The following is a 25,326-nucleotide window of genomic DNA, read 5'->3' as shown; positions in this document are numbered from 1 at the left end:
TCTTCTCACTACAATAAGCTGGCCTATTATCCGTTTTAATCTGTGCTGGTACCCCCATTACAGCAAAACACGCCGTCAAGTGACGAATTACATGACTAGCTTTTTCCCCTGCCTGTGGCGTTGCCCATACAAAATGACTATATGTATCAACTGTAATATGTACATATTTGAGCCTACCCATTGAGGGCACATGCGTCACGTCCATTTGCCAGATCTCATTAGGACCCAACCCCCTAGGATTAACCCCTACGCCTAGACCAGAACCATGATGACTACACTGAGGGCAAGTCCGTACAATTCCCTTAGCTTCCTCTACAGTGATCTTAAACTGTGAATGTAATCCTTTCGCGTTCTGATGGAACACACTATGTGATTCTCTAGCCTTGGCAAAATCACTAACAGGGGCAGAACATGCTACCAACCTATCTGCTCTAGCATTCCCTTCCCCAAGGCCACAATCCCACATATGACTACGGATGTGAATCACTGCATATGGTTTTGTTCTTCCTTGAATTAATGTACGCAACTGTCTAAACAGTTCTCCCAAACGCAGTTGCTTAACATCCTTAATCTGAGAATCTTCTATCCTGTGTAACACACCCGCGACATACAGCGAATCGGTCACAATATTAATTGTTTCCTCTCTCCACTTCCCCATGGCCCATACAACAGCAGCAAGCTCCAATGTCTGCAAGGAATCTCCCGGAACAGCTTCCAGCAAGTGGTGGTGCCACTCACCACAAGCGATCCAGGTAACTGCAGCTCTTCTGGACCTTTTTCCTGCATCCGTAAACACTGTCTGGGCATCTTCTAGGGGTGATTTACTGCGGAGAGGTTTCTGCATCCATTCATTGTGACCAATAAACTGCACTATTGCCGCCTTTACAGGAGACAAGGATATAGTTGTAGCTGATGAGAATAAACACTCACACAACTCCTCGCTATTCTGAAGGTACCACTCTATTGCTTCTTTTTTCATCGGAACATATATTGTCTGCAACTCTTGCCCTGTGATCTGAATTACACGCTTCCTACCCTTCCTTATTAAATCTGCTAAGGTTTCGACCTTTTGCTGTATTGACTTTCTTGGCTGTAGCTTTGGAAATACCCATTCAAGTATCCCAAATTCCTCCCGCTCCCCCTTTTTCTCTTTATGTTGTGTAAGAGCCCCAATTAAATGACCATCTGTTTGAAAAACAGAAAAATCTACAGGTATTGCAGGGTCACGTCTCCTTGTAAAACCCAATGTGATTAAGTGAGCTAAATTCTGGATCATTTGTTTTTGCTCCATAGAGAGATCCACCGGAGTGGAGGGATCGGTTCCACGCAGCAATGGTCGTAACACCTCTAACTGCGTATTGGTAATACCCACGACAGGCCTTAACCATTGTAAATCCCCCATGAGTTTCTGAACATCATGAAGTGTCCTAATATCTGTGGTAATATGCGGTTTTTGCGGTCGAATTTGGGAGTCAGTAATTTTCCACCCTAAGTACAACCACGGTTCTTGTCGCTGAATTTTTTCCTTAGCAATTACTAAACCCTCCTTATACAACTGACAATGTAAAAATTGCAATTGTTGCTCAGTAAAGTCTTGTTCTTGTGCAATAAGAATATCATCCATGTAGTGATACACCATCGCTGTAGGCCAGGCATCACGAATAGGACGCAACGCATTGTCCACAAACAATTGACACAATGTCGGACTATTTTTCATTCCTTGCGGTAACACAGTCCATTCAAACCGCTGAGCAGGAGCTTCCCTATTAATCGCTGGCAAAGTGAAGGCAAATCGCTGTGTGTCAAGGTGGTGCAAAGAAATAGTAAAAAAGCAATCCTTCAAATCCACAATTAACAACTTCCAGTGTTCAGGAAGCATTGCCGGATTCGGAAGACCAGGTTGTAATGCTCCCATCGGTTGCATTTGTGCATTTACAGCTCTCAAATCATGAAGCAGTCGGAACTTTCCTGATTTTTTCTTAATCACAAATATAGGCGTATTCCATGGGCTTGTTGACAGTTGCAAATGTCCTTGATCAAACTGTTCTTGTACCAACTGATGTGCTGCTGCAAGACTTTCCATCTTTAACGGCCACTGCTCGATCCATACAGGGTCATCTGAAGTCCATTTAAGAGGGATCGGGAAAGCCCATTTTGCAGTGACCATTAGCGAAAAGCCCTTTCAGTTGTCAAAATGACTCCTAGCTGATCCAGTATATCTCGACCTATTAGTCCATTTACACCTGCAGGAAGAGTCATTACTGTAACAAATGTATTGGCTTTTCTCCCGTCTATGATGAACAGAATACGTTCAATACTTTGACGTACTGATGAATGACCTCCTACTCCTTCAACGCCCCCGTCCATAGGTTTTGTTGGCCAATCCTGAGGCCAGGCGCCCTCATCTACGATGGTCAAATCAGCCCCAGTGTCCAGTAACATTGTAAGTAAAATAGATTGTCCTCTAGATTCCATTCGAACTGACGCAGTTGGTCGCCGGCTCATTGACATAGTTAGCATCACAGCAGGTCCTGTCGATCCAAATCCACCACCTCCTCTTTCTGAAGATAATGCTGGCGTCATGTCCTTTGTTAATTGCGGAAGTGGTATCAATTGTGCTATTTGACTACCCTTCGGAATGAAAATCGGAGGAAACAGTGTCTGAACCATAATTTGTACAATCCCTTTGTAATCGGCATCAATAAGTCCCGGGATAATCGTAAGGCCTTTCATACCACTCGACGAACGACCAATTAACAATGCCCCTTGTGATTGTCCATTAATTATTAAAGGTCCTTTAAAGGTGGATGGTATCTTTTGTGGCCGCTGATCGATCAAACTGATATCTACTGAGGTTGCCAAGTCCAATCCGAGGCTCCCGGCTGTTGCAGGTTGGAGCGTACCAGTGGAGCAGCTGTCACTGTCATGTGGTGCTCTCTCTGTAGATCCTCTGGTGTTTCGATTGCTGGAGCTGCCACTTTTGTCGGAGCGCGGCGGCTCGGCGCGCTCATTCTCCCGTTTCCCGAGAAACATGCTTCAGTATTATGACCGCTAGATTTACAGTTCTCACACCAAACTCGAGGCACCCGGCAGTCACGGCGAAAGTGACCTTCTTTTCCACATCTGAAGCATTTATTACTCTGTCTTCCCTCATTCGGGCGTGGTCGTCTTTCTACTTCCACAGGAGTAGCACGTAGCGGGGCTAATGCAGCAAATGCCTGTTGCTGGGCTTGCAGGAGGTCTCTCCCTAGCTTCTCCATAGCCTCTACCATCATGGCTTGTGGCCCTACCGGAACTCTGCTCATTCTGTCTAACATAGCTTCTATGGTAGCGTCTGCAGGTAACGTCACTAAGATACCTCTAGTTACTGAATTTGCATTCTGCAATGCACACTGTCTTAACAAAGCTGCCCTCATCCAGCCTGGTACATCTGATTGTTCTATTGCTGAAGTAATCCTGTCTATAAATTGTGCAAATGATTCATCCCTTTCTTGCTTAATACTCATGTACGACGGAGATGGCTGTGATGTTTTAACATGCTCAATGGCTTCTCGAGCTGTTCTCATAGCCTCAGCACATTTTTCGGGGCCCATTTCTAATTGAGCTCGAACTTGAAGGAATGGTCCTAACCCCATTAACTGTTCTACCGTTACATCACTTAAAGGATCATTAGGATTTCTCGCTTGCTGTACAGAAGCCTCACAAAATCTCTGCCAATGTGCTTGCCACAATAACAACTGTGACTGTGTCATTATCATTCTCATTATTACCTTAATATCTTCTGGACACAATAACGTACTCCCAAACAAATAATTTAAAAGCTGTTTAGTCGGCTCTCCATGCAACCCTGATTCCGAAACTGTAGCTCTCAACTGCGACAATAATTTCCAACTAATCGGATTATAGTGCCCGTGCATATCTCCATATCTATCTCGCTCAAATAGTGCGGGGAACGCAAAAGGTGAATCTGGCCCAAAATCTCCATTGTCTGCAGCATCCTCCATTACCTTTTTCCAATTAACTAGTGCTGGACACCTGACTGGTCTCTTAGATGTATCCTTTACAACTTTCTCCATCTCTGACTCACTTATAGCTTTCTGATCGTTATACTCCTCACAACTTTGTTTCTGCTGCTGCGACTGCTGTACTTGATCTACATTCCAACTAGAACTCAACTCTGCTTTCTTTTTTACACACACCGATTGCCAGCACGGAGAAACAGGAGCCTTACATGTACTAAATAACAAATCGTCTTGTCCTGAGGGTGGCAGCGTTGGCCCCCCTGAAAACGCAGATATGCCTGTTTCCATCGGCGGAGCAGAAGGCTCCATTTTGCCGAGTTTTTGTGAAGCTACCGCGGCTAAATTCTTCTCCAGTTTATGACGCTTAATATTATTAATTACTTCCCTCCACGGTTTCATCAGTTTCTTAGCTGTTTTATCCTCGTCTATGATCATATCCCACAACACATCCCCCAATTTCCTCCATTCTCCTTCATCAAATAATAAATCAGGATCCTGAAAACAGCCTTTAGTTTTTCCCAATGTTACTAGACCAGCTAGCTGTTTAACGTAACTATGATCAACACCTCGCTTTTCTAAAAAGCTTTGTAATAAATCTAGGGCTACTTCTAAATCCATTTCTCTGTTATTCATCATTTTAACCCGTTTCTCCGTTATTCATCACTTTTAATCCGTTTCTCTGTTATTTATCACTTTTAACCCGTTTCTCTGTTATTTATCACTTTTAACCCGTTTCTCTGTTATCTATCTCTTTTAATCCGTTTCTCTGTTATCTATCTCTCCGTTATTCATCATTTTTAATCTATTTCCCCGTTATTCATCATTATAGTACGGTACCTCTTGCTAAATTAAGAGACCTCTTGCAGCCCTTGTTTCCTGTAGCCCAGCACTGGCGAACTTCAGTCGGTTCAGGCTTCGGAGACGACACACCGCAGCAAAGTGTTCGGTCGATCTTGCCCGCCGGTCGCTGCTCTCCCGGTGCCTTTTGCTTCTATCCGCCGCTTCGGATCGCCGGTTCGGGCGCCAATTGCCGAGAGAAAAATTCCATCAGAGTTCCAGACCCGAGCGGACGGAGGAAGGAATGCGGTCGACCCAATATGAGTGATAAGCATACCTCAACTTTATTGATGCACTAAGCTGATTTATATAAGACTTACAATAATTATGCATACTCGTCACCTATTAATTGGATAGTATACAGTAATTATGCCTACTCGTCTTCTATTAATTGGATAGTATACAATAATTATGCCTACTCGTCTTCTATTGATTGGATAGTATACATAATGAGCTCAACCTTCTTGTGGTTTCTCTGGAATGCAACCTTCTCACCCTGCTAGAGATAATTCCCCAGCTTGTTTATCTAAACGCTCAGCTGAACCAGAGAGCAACCGCTCAGTACTTTTCCACTATGCTACACCAAACTCATGCTAACTGAGGCCTACTCATGCTAACTTAGAACAGAATTCTCCTGATACAACGGATCAATAGAGCCATGCCCCTTCTCTATTAGCCATGTCCCAACATATTCCACTCAATTGTTAGGCAGTTATCACACCAGCGTCCTACTGTATGGCGATTTAGCCACTGTGATTTTCCACAATCAGCACAAATTCTACAAATCCACGGATTACATTTTTCACATTGGGGACATTTAAGCTCCCATTTGTTAACCCCTGGAACAGAGTTCATTTAATTATTGATCGGTAGTGTCTTCTATATCAGTCGCAGGATCAGGACCAGGAATGTCTTCAGGAGGCTGCTGCAGTGTCTCTCGAAAAGGTCTCACGTTTTTAGCTGGGATCCAGCGGGGACCTCTTTCTGTGGAAACACAAGCATAGCCTCTTCCCCACGTGACAAGGGGATAGGGTCCCATTATCTTACCTGTTTCGGGGTCCCGGATCAATACTAGCGGCTTAATCTTGGGTTCAAAAAGGGTGTTTATGCTAAAATGACGAACTACTGGAGGATTGCTGTCTAATAGGGAACAATTCAAAAAGTTAAAAACATACAAGGCTTTCTGTATTCGCTCCTCTGGTGTAGCGGCTCCTATTCCCCCTTTTTGTTTTAATAACAGACGTTTTAAGGTTTGGTGGGAACGTTCTATTAAAGCTTGTTCCGTAGGAGAGTGAGGGATACCTGTAACGTGTGATATACCCCAAGAGGCAAAAAAGGTTGTTAAGGTTTTAGATACATATGCGGGGCCATTGTCAGTTTTAATTTGAGAGGGTACCCCTAAAGTAGCAAAAGCGCACATTAGATGTTTTTGCACATCATGTGCTTTTTCTCCTATATGACAGGAGGCAAATAACATTCCCGAAAATGTATCAATAGAGCAATGAACAAACTTTAAACGGCCAAATTCAGCAAAATGAGTGACATCTGTTTGCCAGAGTTGAAGGCTCTGTAGCCGTCTGGGGTTGACTCCTTCTGCTATAGAAGGGAAAGAGTGCCTTTGACAATCAGGACACACCGCAATGATATTATGGGCTTGTTGTATAGTGAGGTCAAATTGACGCTTAAGGCTTGCAGCGTTTTGATGAAAAAAGGAGTGGCTGAGTCTAGCTTGCGCTAATCAATCTGGTAACACCTGCACCGGTAGCGTAAGCAAATCAGCCTGTCGGTTCCCTTCAGCAATAAAACCAGGTAGAGAAGTGTGAGATCGAACATGCATAATAAAATAAGGGTGAAGACGGGAGTTTAACAGAAAGATGAGTTCTTGTAACAAATTAAACAGTGCCGTATGAGAAACATCTCGTAGCACAGAAGTCTCTGCTCGGCTAACAATTCCTGCAACATAAGCAGAATCAGTGATTATATTGAGAGGAATAGACCATTTTCGAAACACTCGAACAACTGCAGACAATTCTACTATTTGAGGAGAACCCTGTACAGTCTCTACATCTGAGTTCCACTGTTCTCGATGATCATCCCACCAAAGGATAACAGACTTGTGAGATTTGCCAGACCCATCTGTGAATACAGTGAGGGCTTGTAAAGGCTGGTCACTCCGCTTTGGAATAGGTAAAAGGTGAAAATCAATGCTTAACAGTTTGTGAGAAGGCGGATGAGAAGTGAGTTGGCCTGCATAGCCAGTTAGAGCTATGCCTAGTGCATCTGACTGTTGTTGTAACCATTGCAGGTAAATACTTGTTACCGGCATACATATAAGGATAAAGTCCGTGCCCGCCAGGGTAAGTAATCGCTGTCGAGCCCTGATGATTAATGATGCAAACATCTCATGTTGGGTAGAAATCGTTTTTGTGGCTTGGTTAGGTAAAAAAATCCATTCAATGATCAGTAAAGGGTCCGTTTTCTGGCAGTCCCATTGGAAAATAAGTGCATGAGGCTGTCGAGCAGGGTTAAGGATGATTAATTGAAAAGGCAATTCCGGTTCCCATCGATGCGCTTGTCTGGAGGTAATCGCTGCCGCAGCTTTATGCAAGGAAGCTATGGCTTCAGGACTGAGACTTCGCGGAGCGTTTAAGTCCGAGCTTCCTTTAAGCATTTCAAATAAGGGACGAAGATCTGCATTAGTGATTCCTAACAATGGTCTGACCCAATTGATTGTACCCAGCAGTTTTTGCACGTCATGCAAATTCTTTATATTCGCCTGTATTTGTAAAGGTTGCGGAGCAATAGTCTGAGCTCTTATACGCCATCCTAAGTATTTCCAAGGTGGCACTTTTTGAATTTTTTCTGGTGCAATACAGAGGTCTGCTGATTTTACAGCAGCCACGACAAGGGCTACAGCTTCCTCCATGACTTCATGGTGTTGTGCTGCCACTAGAATGTCATCCATATAATGATATAACAATGCAGCAGGTTACTACAGTTCTGACAGGACTAAGTATTTTTGCTACATACCATTGGCATATTGTAGGGCTATTTTTCATTCCCTGCGGTAACACAACCCACTGGTAACTTTGTAAAGGAGCTTGCATGTTGACGCTAGGGACCGAAAAGGCAAATTTAGGAGCATCATCTGGATGCAATGGAATGTTGAAAAAACAATCTTTGAGGTCTATGATGGTTAAAGGCCAATCCCTAGGGATCATGGCGGGTGACGGAAGCCCAGGTTGCAGGGCCCCCATGTCTTCCATAGCGTCATTAATTTTTCTGAGGTCATGGAGCAAGCACCACTTGCCAGTCAGTTTTTTAATAACAAAAATAGGCGAGTTCCAAGGACTCGTAGAGGGTACAATATGTCCCATAGATAGTTGTTCATTAACTATTTCTTGGAGGGCGTGAAGTTTTTCCAGCGGCAGGGACCATTGATCAATCCAAATAGGAGTATCTGTTTTCCAAGTTAACTTTAGGGTTTCACGCCCCTCAATGGCCCCACCTAAAAATGTGTCTGGATAGACATCCCCCACTGAGACAACACATCACGCCCCCACAAGACCATAGGTACTGGTGAGATAAACGGTTTGACAGAGGCAACTTGTCCTTCTGAATTTTGAACTTGTATTATTTCTGCGCTTTGGCGGCTAGCTCCATACCCCCCGATTCCTGCTAATGTCTGAGAGACATCAGCTAAAGGCCACCTAGAAGGCCACTTTGCTTGAGAAATAACGGTAACATCTGCACCTGTATCAATAATTCCACTTAACATGACTTGCTGACCTCTGCGAATGAGGGTGCATTGACATATAGGACGTTTTTGTGAGATGGCTTGAACCCATAAAATTAGTGGTTCTCCCGTAGATCCAAAACTTCCCTGTCTCTGCGGGAGCAATTGATCAGGAATTGGGACATAGTCCTCCTTAGGGATCAGTATCAATTGAGCGATACGACTTCCCTCTGGCACTGTACAAGGAGGAAACGGGGTCCAGGCCATAATTTTAATTTCTGAATTACTGTCAGGATCGATTACTCCGGGCAATACAAAAAGTCCTGACAGAGTGGTGGACGATCTTCCTAATAATAAAGCCTGTGTTCGAGGGGGCGAAGGACCTGCAATTTTGGTAAGCAGTAAGTGAACAGAGGAATCAAGTAGCGTTACTGTGTGGGCGGTTGCCAGGTCCAGGCCGGCGCTCCCTGCTGTTGCTGGGCGGAGACTGGAAACACTCCTGTTTCCCCCCCCGGCGTTTGTGGGGGCGCCAGTCGCGGAACTTGTGTCTGTGCGTGCCGCGGTCCCGCGCTCTGCAATCGGTTTCCCTGTATGGGGCGCCCTTGAGAGTCGTATTTAGATCGACATTGATTAGCATAGTGGCGCCCTTTTTGGCACTTGGGACAAACCCCAGGTGTTTGGGGTCGTTTCCCAGCATTGGCACTAAAGCAATCTTTTTTAAGGTGTCCCGGTTTTCCACACCCATAGCAGTTTCCCTGTGGGTTGACGCCCATCGGGCCGTGCATGGCCGCAAAAGCAGCAGCCATGGCCTCATATTTATGATCCATAGTGCCAATTCTATTACAGGCTTCCACCATTTCAATTAAGGTAGGGTTTTGATTTGGGAGAGACTTTAAGAGCTTTTTACAATCGGCGTTAGCGTTTTCCACAGCCAGTTTAAGGAGTAAAATCTCCCGAGCTTGTCCGTTATCAACTTGCCGCTCTAAGGCTTGTTTTAATCTATCCATAAACTGCATATACGGCTCACGGGGTTCCTGAGTGATACTAGTGAATGCTTTTTGGGGTCTGCCAGAGTCAGGAACTCTCAACAAGGCCCTTTTCGCTTCTTCTCTGCCTGCTTCCAAAGCCTCCCGAGGAATGTCCCTAGCTTGGGCTGCCGGGTCCGAAAACTGCCCTGTTCCTGTGAGGTGCTCTATAGTCAATGCAGCTAAGGCGGCATTAGCATGTCCTGCATAACCCAGCAAAACTGTCTGCAATCCCGTTCTCCATTGAGACTCCCACATTGTATATTGTGTTGGGGTTAATAACAATCGCGCGAGAGATTTTAAATCATGTGGGGTCATGACATATGTATCGAATACAGAAGATAAAAGGCTTGCAAAATAAGGGGAAGACAACCCATGCTCGGTAACTGTACGGCGCAACTCCTTAATGACCGAAAAAGAAAGAGCTGCCCACTGAGCCTGAGCACCCCCCCCGTCCTTGGTATATAACGGGGGCTACTATAGTTCTGGCTATTTCCAACTCCCCCTCGTTTATCGCTTGGCGCTTAATCTTTCCCCAAATCTCATGAGGATCAGGGGGAAAAAGATCAGGTTCCTTTTCAGGGTCAATCGGACCCGGGTCAAAGGGATCACCCTCCGGGGGATATCCAGCAGCACAAGCTAACGGTGGCGCAGAGGGTTCCGCCCCACCAGCGATTTTAGAAGGGCAGGGGGGAGGTGACTGAGCTCCCTCCTCGGAGCCTCGCTGATTTTGCTCTTGTGCCTTTATGGTTTCAAAGATTTTTCTCCAACTGGGGAGCATATGCTACGCTTCCTCATCTCCTGAGGTAGCTGCGTCCCATAACTTTACCCCCACATCATCCCAAAATTTACATGTAAAAATAGAAGAAGCAGTCACTGTGGGAATCTTAACCTGCACCCATTTAAGGATTAACTTAAGATCTTGTTCCGAAAGAGTCTTTTTTCCCATGCTTCTTAAGTAGAGCTTTCATAAGCTCATAAACGTCTCTCTCAGGGAAAGACTCTTGATTCCCCATTTTGCTAGTTTCCCGCAGCTCACCTCTCGTTCCAGACGGAGGGATTGTTTGGCCGGCCGGCTTATCCTGCTTCCTTTCAGCAGCTCATTGCACGTTCTGCGGGACTCGCGACATGCCACAGGTAGGCGGTTTTTCAATCCTCGGCGGTTTTTCAATCCTCGGCGATTTCTTCACTGACGATCACGTCGGAGGTCACCAATTTGCCGCGATTGAGAGACGGGGACGCAGCTTGATGCAAGCAAGATGTCCGCTTTATTGTTTGGCAAACATACATTTATATACTCTAAGGCACACATGTTTCATGCTGATTGGCTAATTACTTTAAGAGACATTAAGCTAGCTAAGGAGGGAATGTTGGTCAGGCAGTGTTCGCATGGTAACAAGATCGTTATCTCGTAGTCACAAGCCGCCCCCCGCTCCAGGGCGCAGGCACCCCCATCGACCACAAGCTCCCCGCCTCCAAGTCCCTCCCGAGCACGCCGCGCCTCGCAACCACCGCAACACTTAAATTTATTCATACAACAAACATACAGCAAACTAGCCTATTAACTCCAAATACAGAAAATTAACTCATCAACTCAAAATTCAGACAACCCACACATACCAATTGGGTTTGTTACACGCACACTGTCCAATGGTGTTTGTGACATGCATGCTGTCCAATGGGTTTTGTGACACACACTCTGTACATTGGGTTTGTGACACACACGCTGTCCAATGGGGTTTGTGACACACACACTGACCTGGAGGGTTTGTGACACACACATGCTGTCCAATGGGGTTTGTGACACACACTGTCCAATGGGGTTTCTGAGACACACGCTGTCCAATGGGGATTGTGACACACATGCTGTCCAATGGGGTTTGTGACAAACACACTGTCCAGGGGGGTTTGTGACACACACGCAGTTCAATGGGGTTTGTGACACACACAATCTGTCCAATGGGGTTTTTGACACACACGCTGTCCAATGGGGATTGTGACACATACACGCTGTCCAATGGGGTTCGTGACACACACTCTGTCCAGTGTGTTTAGTTTCACACACACGCTGTCCCATGGGGTTTGTGACACACAAACGCTATCCAATGGGGTTTGTGACACACACACTCTGTCCAATGGGCTTGTGACTCACACGCTCTCCAGTGGTGTTTGTGACACACATGCTATCCAATGGGGTTTGTGACACACACGCTGTCCAATGGGATTTGTGACACACACTGTCCTATGGGGTTTCTGAGACACACGCTGTCCAATGGGGTTTATGACACACACGCTGTCCAATGGGGTTTGTGACAAACACACTGTGCAGGGGGGTTTGTGACGCACACGCTGTCCAATGGGGTTTGTGACACACACGCTGTCCAATGGGGATTGTGACACATACACGCTGTCCAATGGGGTTCGTGACACACACTCTGTCCAGTGGGTTTAGTTTCACACACACGCTGTCCCATGCAGTTTGTGACACACAAACGCTATCCAATGGGGTTTGTGACACACACACTCTGTCCAAAGGGCTTGTGACACACAAGCTCTCCAATAGTGTTTGTGACACAATCGCTATCCAATGGGGTTTGTGACACACATACACTGTCCAATGGGTTTCGTACACACACTCTCTAAATTGGGCGTGTGAAACACACGCTGTCCAATGGGGTTTGTGACACACACAATGTCCAATGGTGTATGTGACAGACACGCTGTCAAATGTGGTTTGTGACACACACACTGACCTGGGGGGTTTCTGACACACACAGGTTGTCCATTGGGGTTTGTGACATACACACGCTGTCCCATGGGGTTTGTGACACAGACGCTGTCCAATGGGGATTGTGACATACACACACTATACAATGGGGTTTGTGACACGCACACTTTCCAATGGGGCTTGTGACACACACACTTTCCAACGGGGTTTGTGACACACACACGCTGTCCCATGGGGTTTGTGACAGACATGCTGTCCAATGGGTTTTGTGACACACACTCTGTCCATTAGGCTTGTGACACACACGCTGTCCAATGGGGTTTGTGACACACACTCTGTCAAATGGGGTTTCTGACACACACACTGACCTGGGGGGTTTGTGACTCACACAGGCTTTCCAATGGGGTTTGTGACACACAGGCTGTCCAATGGGATTTTTGACACACACTGTCCAATGGGATTTCTGACACACACGCTGTCCAATGGGGATTGTGACACACATGCTGTCCAATGGGGTTTATGACACACACACTCTGTCCAATGGAGTTTGTGACAAACACAATGTCCAGGGGGGTTTGTGACGCACACACTGTCCAATGGAGTTTGTGACAGGCACACTGTCCAGTGGGGATTGTGACACACACGCTGTCCAGGAGGGTTTCTGACACACATACTGTCCAATGGGTTTTGTGACACACACGGTCACCAATGGTATTGCGACACACACAATGTCCATGACGTTTTGTGACACACAAACTGTGCAATGGGGTTTGTGACACACACACACTGTCCAGTGGGGATTGTGACACACACACGCTGTCCAATGGGGTTTGGCACATAGACTCAGTCCCATGGGGTTTGTGACACACACGCTGTCCACTGGGGATTGTGACAAACACGCTGTCCAATGGGGTTTGTGACACACAACCTGTCCAATGGGGATTGTGACACATACATGCTGTCCAATGGGGTTCGTGAAACACACTCTGTGCAGTGGGGTTTGTGACACACACGCTGTCCCATGGGGTTTGTGACACACATAAGCTATCCAATGGGATTTGTGACACATACACTTTCCAAAGGGGTTCGTGACACACACACTCTGTCCAATGGTGCTTGTGACACACACGCTGTCCAAAGGGGTTCGTGACACACACGCTGTCCAGTGGGTTTTGTGACACACACATTCTGTCCAATGGGTTGTGACACACACGCTGTCCAATAGTGTTTGTGAAACACTCACTTTCCAATGGGGTTCGTGACACACACACTGTCCAATGGGTATTGTGACACACACAAGCTGTCCAATGGGGTTTATGACACACACGCTGTCCAATGCTTTTTGTGGCACACACGCTGTCAAATGGGGTTTGTGACACACACAGGCTGCCCAATGGGGTTTGTGACACACACTGTCCATTGGGGTTTCTGACACACACGCTGTGCAATGGGGATTGTGACACACATGCTGTCCAATGGGGTTTATGACACACACTCTCTGTCCAATGGGGTTTGTGACAAACACACTGTCCAGGGGGTTAGTGACGCACTCGCTGTCCAATGGGGTTTGTGACACGCACACTGTCCAATGGGGATTGTGACACAGACGCTGTCAAGGAGGGTTTGTGACACACACACTGTCCAATGGGGTTTGTGACACACACGGTCACCAATGGGGATTGTGACACACACAATGTCCATGACGGTTTGTGACACACACACGCTGTCCAATGGGGATTGTGACAAACACGCTGTACAATGAGGTTTGTGACACACACACTCTGTCCAATGGGCTTGTGACACACACACTGTCCAATGGGGTTCGTGACACACAATCTGTCCAGTGGGGTTTGTGACACACACGCTGTCCAATGAGGATTGTGACACATACACGCGGTCCCATGGGATTTGTGACACACAGACCGACAAATTGTGTTTGTTACACACACACTGTGCAATGGTGTTTGTGACACACATGCTGTCCAATGGGTTTTGTGACACACACTCTGTCCATTGGGGTTTGTGACACATACGCTGTCCAATGAGGATTGTGACACATACACGCTGTCCCATGGGGTTTGTGACACACAGACCGACAAATTGGGTTTGTCACACACACATTGTCTAATGGTGTTTGTGACACGCATGCTGTCCAATGGGTTTTGTGACCCACACTCTGTGCAGTGGGGTTTCTGACACACACACTCTGTCCCATGGGGTTTGTGACACAGACGCTGTCCAATGGGGATTGTGACATACACAGACTATACAATGGGGTTTGTGACACACACACTTTCCAATGGGGCTTGTGACACACACACTTTCCAATGGGGTTTGTGAAACACACACGCTGTCCCATGGGGTTTGTGACAGACATGCTGTCCAATGGGGTTTCTGACACACACACTGACCTGGGGGGTTTGTGACTCACACAGGCTTTCCAATGGGGTTTGTGACACACACGCTGTCCAATGCGATTTTTGACACACACTGTCCAATGGGATTTCTGACGCACACGCTGTCCAATGGGGATTGTGACACACATGCTGTCCAGTGGGATTTATGACACACACACACTGTCCAATGGAGTTTGTGACAGGCACACTGTCCAGTGGGGATTGTGACACGCACGCTGTCCAGGAGGGTTTCTGACACACATACTGTCCAATGCGTTTTGTGACACACACGGTCACCAATGGGTATTGCGACACACACAATGTCCATGACGTTTTGTGACACACAAACTGTGCAATGGGGTTTGTGACACACACACACTGTCCAGTGGGGATTGTGACACACACACGCTGTCCAATGGGGTTTGGCACATACACTCTGTCCAATGGGGTTTGTGACACACACGCTGTCCACTGGGGATTGTGACAAACACGCTGTCCAATGGGGTTTATGACACACAACCTGTCCAATGGGGATTGTGACACATACATGCTGTCCAATGGGGTTCGTGAAACACACTCTGTGCAGTGAGGTTTGTGACACACACACGCTGTCCCATGGGGCTTGTGACACACATAAGCTATCCAATGGGATTTGTGACACATACATTTTCCAGAGGGGTTTGTGACACACACACTCTGTCTAATGGTGCTTGTGACACACACGCTGTCCAAAGGGGTTCGTGACACACACGCTGTCCAGTGGGTTTTGTGACACACACATTCTGTCCAATGGGTTGTGACACACACGCTGTCCAATAGTGTTTGTGAAACACTCACTTTCCAATGGGGTTCGTGACACACACACTGTCCAATGGGTATTGTGACACACACACGCTTTTCAATGGGGTTTATGACACACACGCTGTCCAATGGTGTGTGTGAGACACACACTCTGTCCAATGGTTCTTGTGACACACACGCTCTCCAATCTTGTTTGTCACAAACACACTCTGTCCAATGGCGTTTGTAACACACACGTTGTCAAATGAGTTATGTGACACACACACTGTGCAATGAGGATTGTGACACACACAGGCTGTCCAATGGTGTTTGTGACACGCATGCTGTCGAATGGGTTTTGTGACACACGCACTGTCAATGTGGGTTTCTGACCCCCACTCTGTCCAATAGGGTTTGTGACACACACACTTTCCAATAGGGTTTGTGACACACAGACACTATCCAATGGGGTTTGTGACGCACACGCTGTCCAATGGGGTTTGTGACACACACACACTGTCCAATGGGTATTGTGACATACACTCGCTGTCCAATGCTGTTTATGACACACACTCTGCCCAATGGTTCTTGTGACACACACACTGTCCAATGGGGATTGTGACTCACACACTCTGTCCAATGTTGTCTGTGACACACACGCTGTGCATTGGGGTTTGTGACACAGACGCTGTCCAATGGGGATTGTGACATACACCGCTGTGCCGTGCAGATTGTGACACACACACTGACCAGGAGGGTTTGTGACACACACGCTGTCCATTGGGGTTTGTGACACACACACGCTATCCAATGGGGTTTGTGACACACACACTGACCAATTGGGTTTGTTGCACACACACTGTCCAATGGTGTTTGTGACACGCATGCTGTCCAATGGGGTTTGTGACACACACACTAACCAGGAGGGTTTGTGACACAAACACGCAGTTCAATGGGTTTTGTGACACACACACTGTCCAACCGTGTTAGTGACACACACACACGGTCCAATGGGTATTGTGACACACACACGGACCAGGGGGGTTTTTGATACACACAGGCTGTCCAATGGGGTTTATGACACACACACTCTGTCCAATGGGGTTTGTAACAAACAAACTGTCCAGGGGGGTTTGTGACACACATGCTGTCCATGGGTTTTGTGACACGCACACTGTCCAATGTGGTTTGTGACACACACACTCTTTCCAATGGTTCTTGTGACACACATGCTGTCCAATGGGGTTTGTTACACACACACGCTGTCCAATGGGTATTGTGACACACACACGCTGTCCAATGCGGTTTATGACACACACGCTGACCAATTGGGTTTGTTACACACAAAATGTCCAGTGGTGTTTGTGAAACGCATGCTGTCCAATGGGTTTTGTGACACACACAAAGACCAATAGGGTTAGTGACACACACACACTGTCTAATGGGGTTTGAGACACACATACTCTGTCCAATGGGTCTTGTGACACACATGCTGTCCAATGGTGTTCGTTAAACACACGCTGTCCAATGGTGTTTGTGACACAGAGGCTGTCCAGTGGGGATTGTGACATAAACACTGACAAATAGGGTTTGTGATACACACATGCTATCCAATGGTGTTTGTGACACACACACTTTCCAATGGGGTTTCTGACACACACGCTGTCCAATAGGGGATCGCGACACACACGCTGTCCAATAGGGTTTGTGACACAGACACTTTCCAAAGGGGATGTTACACACAAAATGTGCAATTAGGATTGTGACACACACATGCTGTCCAACGGTGATTGTGACATACACGATGTCCAATGGAGATAGTGACACACACATGCTGTCCAATGGTGTTTCTGACACACGCGCTGCCCAGTCGGTTTTGTGACACACACACTGTCCAGAGGGGTTTCTGAGACACACACTGTGCAGTGGGGTTTGTCACACTAACTCTGTCCAATGGGGATTGTGACACACACACGCTGTAAAATGGTGTTTCTGACACACACGCTGTCCAGTCGGTTTTGTGAGACACACAGTGTTCAGTGGGTTTTCTCACACACACTCTGTCCAACTGGGATTGTGACACACACAGGCTGTCCAATGGGGTTTGTGACACACACATTGTCCAAAGGGGACTGTGACAAGCACACGCTGTCCAATGGGGATCGTGACACACACAATGTCAGGAGGGTTTGTGACACACACACTGTCCAATGGGGTTTTTGACACACACACTCACCAATGGGGATTGTGACACACACAATGTCCATGACGGTTTGTGACACACACAGAGTCCATTGGGATTTGTGACACACACACTTTCCAATGGGGTTTGAGACACACACACTCTGTCCAATGGGCTTGTGACACACATGCTGTCCAATGGGGTTTCTCACAAACACTCTGTCCAATGGGGATAGTGACAAACACGCTGTACAATGGTGTTTGTGACACACTCAATCTGTCCAATGGGCTTGTGACAAACACGCTGTCCAATGGGGTTAGTGACACACACTCTGTCCAGTGGGGTTTGTGACACACACACTGTCCAATGGGTTTTGTGACACACACGCTGTCTAATGGGGATTTTGACACATACACGCTGTCCAACGGGGTTCGTGACACACACTCTGTCCAGTGGGGTTTGTGACACACAGACTGCCCAATAGGGTTTGTGGCACACACACGCTATCCAATGGGGTTTGTGACACATAAACTTTCCAATGGGGTTTGTGACACACACACTTTGTCCAATGGTGCTTGTTACACAGACGCTGTCTAAAGGGGTTCGTGACACACACGCTGTCCAACGGGTTTTGTGACACACACAATCTGTCCAATGAGCCTATAACACACAAACTGTCCAATAGTGTTTGTGACACACACGCTATCCAATGGGGTTTGTGATACACGCACACTCTCCAGTAGGGATTGAGACACACACACTTTCTAAAGCGGTTTGTGACACACACGCTATACAAAGGGTTTTGTGACACACACTCTGTCCAATGGGGACTGTGACACACACACTATGTCCAATGGTGTTTATGACACACAAGATGTCCAATGGGGTTTGTGACACAGACGCTGTCCAATGGGGATTGTGACGTGAACAGTATCCAAGAGGCATTGTGATTACACACGTTGTCCAATGGGGTTTGTGACACACACACTCTGTCCAATGGGTCCTGTGACACGCACGCTGTCTAATGGGGTTCGTGACACACACTCGGTCCAGTGGGTTTAGGTTCACACACACGCTGTCCCATGGGGTTTGTGACACACACAGTCTGTTGAATGGGTCTTGTGACACACACGCTTTCCAATGGGGTTTATGACACACACTCTGTCCAATGGGTCTTGTGAGACACACACTCTGTCCAATGGGTCTTGTGAAACACACACTGTCCAATGGGGCTTGTGACACACACACGATTTCCAAAGGTGTTTGTGAGACACCCGCTGTCCAATGGGGTTTGTGACACAGATGCTGTACAATGGGGATTGTGACATACACACTGTCCAATAAGGTTTGTGACTCACACACGCTATCCAAAGGGGTTTGTGACACACACACACTGTCCAATCGTGTTTGTGAAACGCATGCTGTCCAATGGGTTTTGTGACACACACACTGTGTCCAATGGGGTTTGTGACACACACAATTTCCAATGGTTCTTGTGACACACACGCTGTCCAATGGGGTTTGTGACACACACACTCTCTCCAGTGGGGTTCGTGACACACACAATCAGTCCAATGGCGACTGTGACACACACGCTGTCCAATGGGTTTTGCGACACACACACTCTGTCCAATGGGTTTGTGACTCACATATTCTGTCCAATGGGGATTGTGACACACACGCTGTCCGATGGGTTTTGCGACACACACTCTGTACATTGGGCTTCTGACACACACGCTGTCCAATGGGGTTTGTGACACACACACTGACCTGGAGGGTTTGTGACACACACGCTCTGTCCAATGGGGTTTTTAACACACACACTGTCCAATGGTGTTTGTGACACACAGACTGTCCAATGGGATTTGTGACACACACTGTCCAATGGGGTTTCTGAGACACACGCTGTCCAATGGGGATTGTGACACCCATGCTGTCCAATGGGGTTTGTGTCAAACACACTGTCCAGGGGCGTTTGTGACACACACCCTGTTCAATGGGGTTTGTGACACACACAATCTGTCCAATGGGGTTTTTGACACACACGCTGTCCAATGGGGATTGTGACACAGACGCTGTCAAGGAGGGTTTGTGACACACACACTGTCCAATGGGGTTTGTGACACACACGGTCACCAATGGGGATTGTGACACACACAATGTCCGTGACGGTTTGTGACACACACACGCTGTCCAATGGGGATTGTGACAAACACGCTGTACAATGAGGTTTGTGACACACACACTCTGTCCAATGGGCTTGTGACACACACACTGTCCAATGGGGTTCGTGACACACAATCTGTCCAGTGGGGTTTGTGACACACACGCTGTCCAATGAGGATTGTGACACATACACGCGGTCCCATGGGATTTGTGACACACAGACCGACAAATTGTGTTTGTTACACACACACTGTGCAATGGTGTTTGTGACACACATGCTGTCCAATGGGTTTTGTGACACACACTCTGTCCATTGGGGTTTGTGACACATACGCTGTCCAATGAGGATTGTGACACATACACGCTGTCCCATGGGGTTTGTGACACACAGACCGACAAATTGGGTTTGTTACACACACATTGTCTAATGGTGTTTGTGACACGCATGCTGTCCAATGGGTTTTGTGACCCACACTCTGTGCAGTGGGGTTTCTGACACACACACTCTGTCCCATGGGGTTTGTGACACAGACGCTGTCCAATGGGGATTGTGACATACACAGACTATACAATGGGGTTTGTGACACACACACTTTCCAATGGGGCTTGTGACACACACACTTTCCAATGGGGTTTGTGAAACACACACGCTGTCCCATGGGGTTTGTGACAGACATGCTGTCCAATGGGGTTTCTGACACACACACTGACCTGGGGGGTTTGTGACTCACACAGGCTTTCCAATGGGGTTTGTGACACACACGCTGTCCAATGGGATTTTTGACACACACTGTCCAATGGGATTTCTGACGCACACGCTGTCCAATGGGGATTGTGACACACATGCTGTCCAGTGGGATTTATGACACACACACACTGTCCAATGGAGTTTGTGACAGGCACACTGTCCAGTGGGGATTGTGACACGCACGCTGTCCAGGAGGGTTTCTGACACACATACTGTCCAATGCGTTTTGTGACACACACGGTCACCAATGGGTATTGCGACACACACAATGTCCATGACGTTTTGTGACACACAAACTGTGCAATGGGGTTTGTGACACACACACACTGTCCAGTGGGGATTGTGACACACACACGCTGTCCAATGGGGTTTGGCACATACACTCTGTCCAATGGGGTTTGTGACACACACGCTGTCCACTGGGGATTGTGACAAACACGCTGTCCAATGGGGTTTATGACACACAACCTGTCCAATGGGGATTGTGACACATACATGCTGTCCAATGGGGTTCGTGAAACACACTCTGTGCAGTGAGGTTTGTGACACACACACGCTGTCCCATGGGGCTTGTGACACACATAAGCTATCCAATGGGATTTGTGACACATACATTTTCCAGAGGGGTTTGTGACACACACACTCTGTCTAATGGTGCTTGTGACACACACGCTGTCCAAAGGGGTTCGTGACACACACGCTGTCCAGTGGGTTTTGTGACACACACATTCTGTCCAATGGGTTGTGACACACACGCTGTCCAATAGTGTTTGTGAAACACTCACTTTCCAATGGGGTTCGTGACACACACACTGTCCAATGGGTATTGTGACACACACACGCTTTTCAATGGGGTTTATGACACACACGCTGTCCAATGGTGTGTGTGAGACACACACTCTGTCCAATGGTTCTTGTGACACACACGCTCTCCAATCTTGTTTGTCACAAACACACTCTGTCCAATGGCGTTTGTAACACACACGTTGTCAAATGAGTTATGTGACACACACACTGTGCAATGAGGATTGTGACACACACAGGCTGTCCAATGGTGTTTGTGACACGCATGCTGTCGAATGGGTTTTGTGACACACGCACTGTCAATGTGGGTTTCTGACCCCCACTCTGTCCAATAGGGTTTGTGACACACACACTTTCCAATAGGGTTTGTGACACACAGACACTATCCAATGGGGTTTGTGACGCACACGCTGTCCAATGGGGTTTGTGACACACACACACTGTCCAATGGGTATTGTGACATACACTCGCTGTCCAATGCTGTTTATGACACACACTCTGCCCAATGGTTCTTGTGACACACACACTGTCCAATGGGGATTGTGACTCACACACTCTGTCCAATGTTGTCTGTGACACACACGCTGTGCATTGGGGTTTGTGACACAGACGCTGTCCAATGGGGATTGTGACATACACCGCTGTGCCGTGCAGATTGTGACACACACACTGACCAGGAGGGTTTGTGACACACACGCTGTCCATTGGGGTTTGTGACACACACACGCTATCCAATGGGGTTTGTGACACACACACTGACCAATTGGGTTTGTTGCACACACACTGTCCAATGGTGTTTGTGACACGCATGCTGTCCAATGGGGTTTGTGACACACACACTAACCAGGAGGGTTTGTGACACAAACACGCAGTTCAATGGGTTTTGTGACACACACACTGTCCAACCGTGTTAGTGACACACACACACGGTCCAATGGGTATTGTGACACACACACGGACCAGGGGGGTTTTTGATACACACAGGCTGTCCAATGGGGTTTGTGACACAAACACTGTCCAATGGCATTTGTGACACACACTGTCCAATGGGGTTTCTGACACACATGCTGTCCAATGGGGTTTATGACACACACACTCTGTCCAATGGGGTTTGTAACAAACAAACTGTCCAGGGGGGTTTGTGACACACATGCTGTCCATGGGTTTTGTGACACGCACACTGTCCAATGCGGTTTGTGACACACACACTCTTTCCAATGGTTCTTGTGACACACATGCTGTCCAATGGGGTTTGTTACACACACACTCTTTACAATGGTTCTTGTGACAAACACAGGCTGTCCAATGTTGTTTGCGACACACATGCTGTCCAATGGGTTTCGTGACACACGCACTGTCCATGGTGGTTTCTGACCCCCACTCTGTCCAATGGGGTTTGTGACAAACACCCTTTCCAATAGGGTTTGTGACACACACACACTATCCAATGGGGTTTGTGACGCACACACATTCCAATGGTGTTTGTGACGCACACGCTGTCCAATGGGGTTTGTGACACACACACGCTGTCCAATGGGTATTGTGACACACACACGCTGTCCAATGCGGTTTATGACACACACGCTGACCAATTGGGTTTGTTACACACAAACTGTCCAGTGGTGTTTGTGAAACGCATGCTGTCCAATGGGTTTTGTGACACACACAAAGACCAATAGGGTTAGTGACACACACACACTGTCTAATGGGGTTTGAGACACACATACTCTGTCCAATGGGTCTTGTGACACACATGCTGTCCAATGGTGTTCGTTAAACACACGCTGTCCAATGGTGTTTGTGACACAGAGGCTGTCCAGTGGGGATTGTGACATAAACACTGACAAATAGGGTTTGTGACACACACATGCTATCCAATGGTGTTTGTGACACACACACTTTCCAATGGGGTTTCTGACACACACGCTGTCCAATAGGGGATCGCGACACACACGCTGTCCAATAGGGTTTGTGACACAGACACTTTCCAAAGGGGATGTTACACACAAAATGTGCAATTAGGATTGTGACACACACATGCTGTCCAACGGTGATTGTGACATACACGATGTCCAATGGAGATAGTGACACACACATGCTGTCCAATGGTGTTTCTGACACACGCGCTGCCCAGTCGGTTTTGTGACACACACACTGTCCAGAGGGGTTTCTGAGACACACACTGTGCAGTGGGGTTTGTCACACTAACTCTGTCCAATGGGGATTGTGACACACACACGCTGTAAAATGGTGTTTCTGACACACACGCTGTCCAGTCGGTTTTGTGACACACACACTGTCCAGAGGGGTTTCTGAGACACACACTGTGCAGTGGGGTTTGTCACACTAACTCTGTCCAATGGGGATTGTGACACACACACGCTGTAAAATGGTGTTTCTGACACACACGCTGTCCAGTCGGTTTTGTGAGACACACAGTGTTCAGTGGGTTTTCTCACACACACTCTGTCCAACTGGGATTGTGACACACACAGGCTGTCCAATGGGGTTTGTGACACACACATTGTCCAAAGGGGACTGTGACAAGCACACGCTGTCCAATGGGGATCGTGACACACACAATGTCAGGAGGGTTTGTGACACACACACTGTCCAATGGGGTTTTTGACACACACACTCACCAATGGGGATTGTGACACACACAATGTCCATGACGGTTTGTGACACACACAGAGTCCATTGGGATTTGTGACACACACACTTTCCAATGGGGTTTGAGACACACACACTCTGTCCAATGGGCTTGTGACACACACGCTGTCCAATGGGGTTTCTCACAAACACTCTGTCCAATGGGGATAGTGACAAACACGCTGTACAATGGTGTTTGTGACACACTCAATCTGTCCAATGGGCTTGTGACAAACACGCTGTCCAATGGGGTTAGTGACACACACTCTGTCCAGTGGGGTTTGTGACACACACACTGTCCAATGGGTTTTGTGACACACACGCTGTCTAATGGGGATTTTGACACATACACGCTGTCCAACGGGGTTCGTGACACACACTCTGTCCAGTGGGGTTTGTGACACACAGACTGCCCAATAGGGTTTGTGGCACACACACGCTATCCAATGGGGTTTGTGACACATAAACTTTCCAATGGGGTTTGTGACACACACACTTTGTCCAATGGTGCTTGTTACACAGACGCTGTCTAAAGGGGTTCGTGACACACACGCTGTCCAACGGGTTTTGTGACACACACAATCTGTCCAATGAGCCTATAACACACAAACTGTCCAATAGTGTTTGTGACACACACGCTATCCAATGGGGTTTGTGACACACGCACACTCTCCAGTAGGGATTGAGACACACACACTTTCTAAAGCGGTTTGTGACACACACGCTATACAAAGGGTTTTGTGACACACACTCTGTCCAATGGGGACTGTGACACACACACTATGTCCAATGGTGTTTATGACACACAAGATGTCCAATGGGGTTTGTGACACAGACGCTGTCCAATGGGGATTGTGACGTGAACAGTATCCAATAGGCATTGTGATTACACACGTTGTCCAATGGGGTTTGTGACACACACACTCTGTCCAATGGGTCCTGTGACACGCACGCTGTCTAATGGGGTTCGTGACACACACTCGGTCCAGTGGGTTTAGGTTCACACACACGCTGTCCCATGGGGTTTGTGACACACACAGTCTGTTGAATGGGTCTTGTGACACACACGCTTTCCAATGGGGTTTATGACACACACTCTGTCCAATGGGTCTTGTGAGACACACACTCTGTCCAATGGGTCTTGTGAAACACACACTGTCCAATGGGGCTTGTGACACACACACGATTTCCAAAGGTGTTTGTGAGACACCCGCTGTCCAATGGGGTTTGTGACACAGATGCTGTACAAT

This window comes from Columba livia, unplaced genomic scaffold (genome assembly GCF_036013475.1).
Source record: "Columba livia isolate bColLiv1 breed racing homer unplaced genomic scaffold, bColLiv1.pat.W.v2 Scaffold_102, whole genome shotgun sequence".
Taxonomy (NCBI): Eukaryota; Metazoa; Chordata; class Aves; order Columbiformes; family Columbidae; genus Columba; species Columba livia.
Note: the sequence above shows the minus strand (reverse complement) of the source record.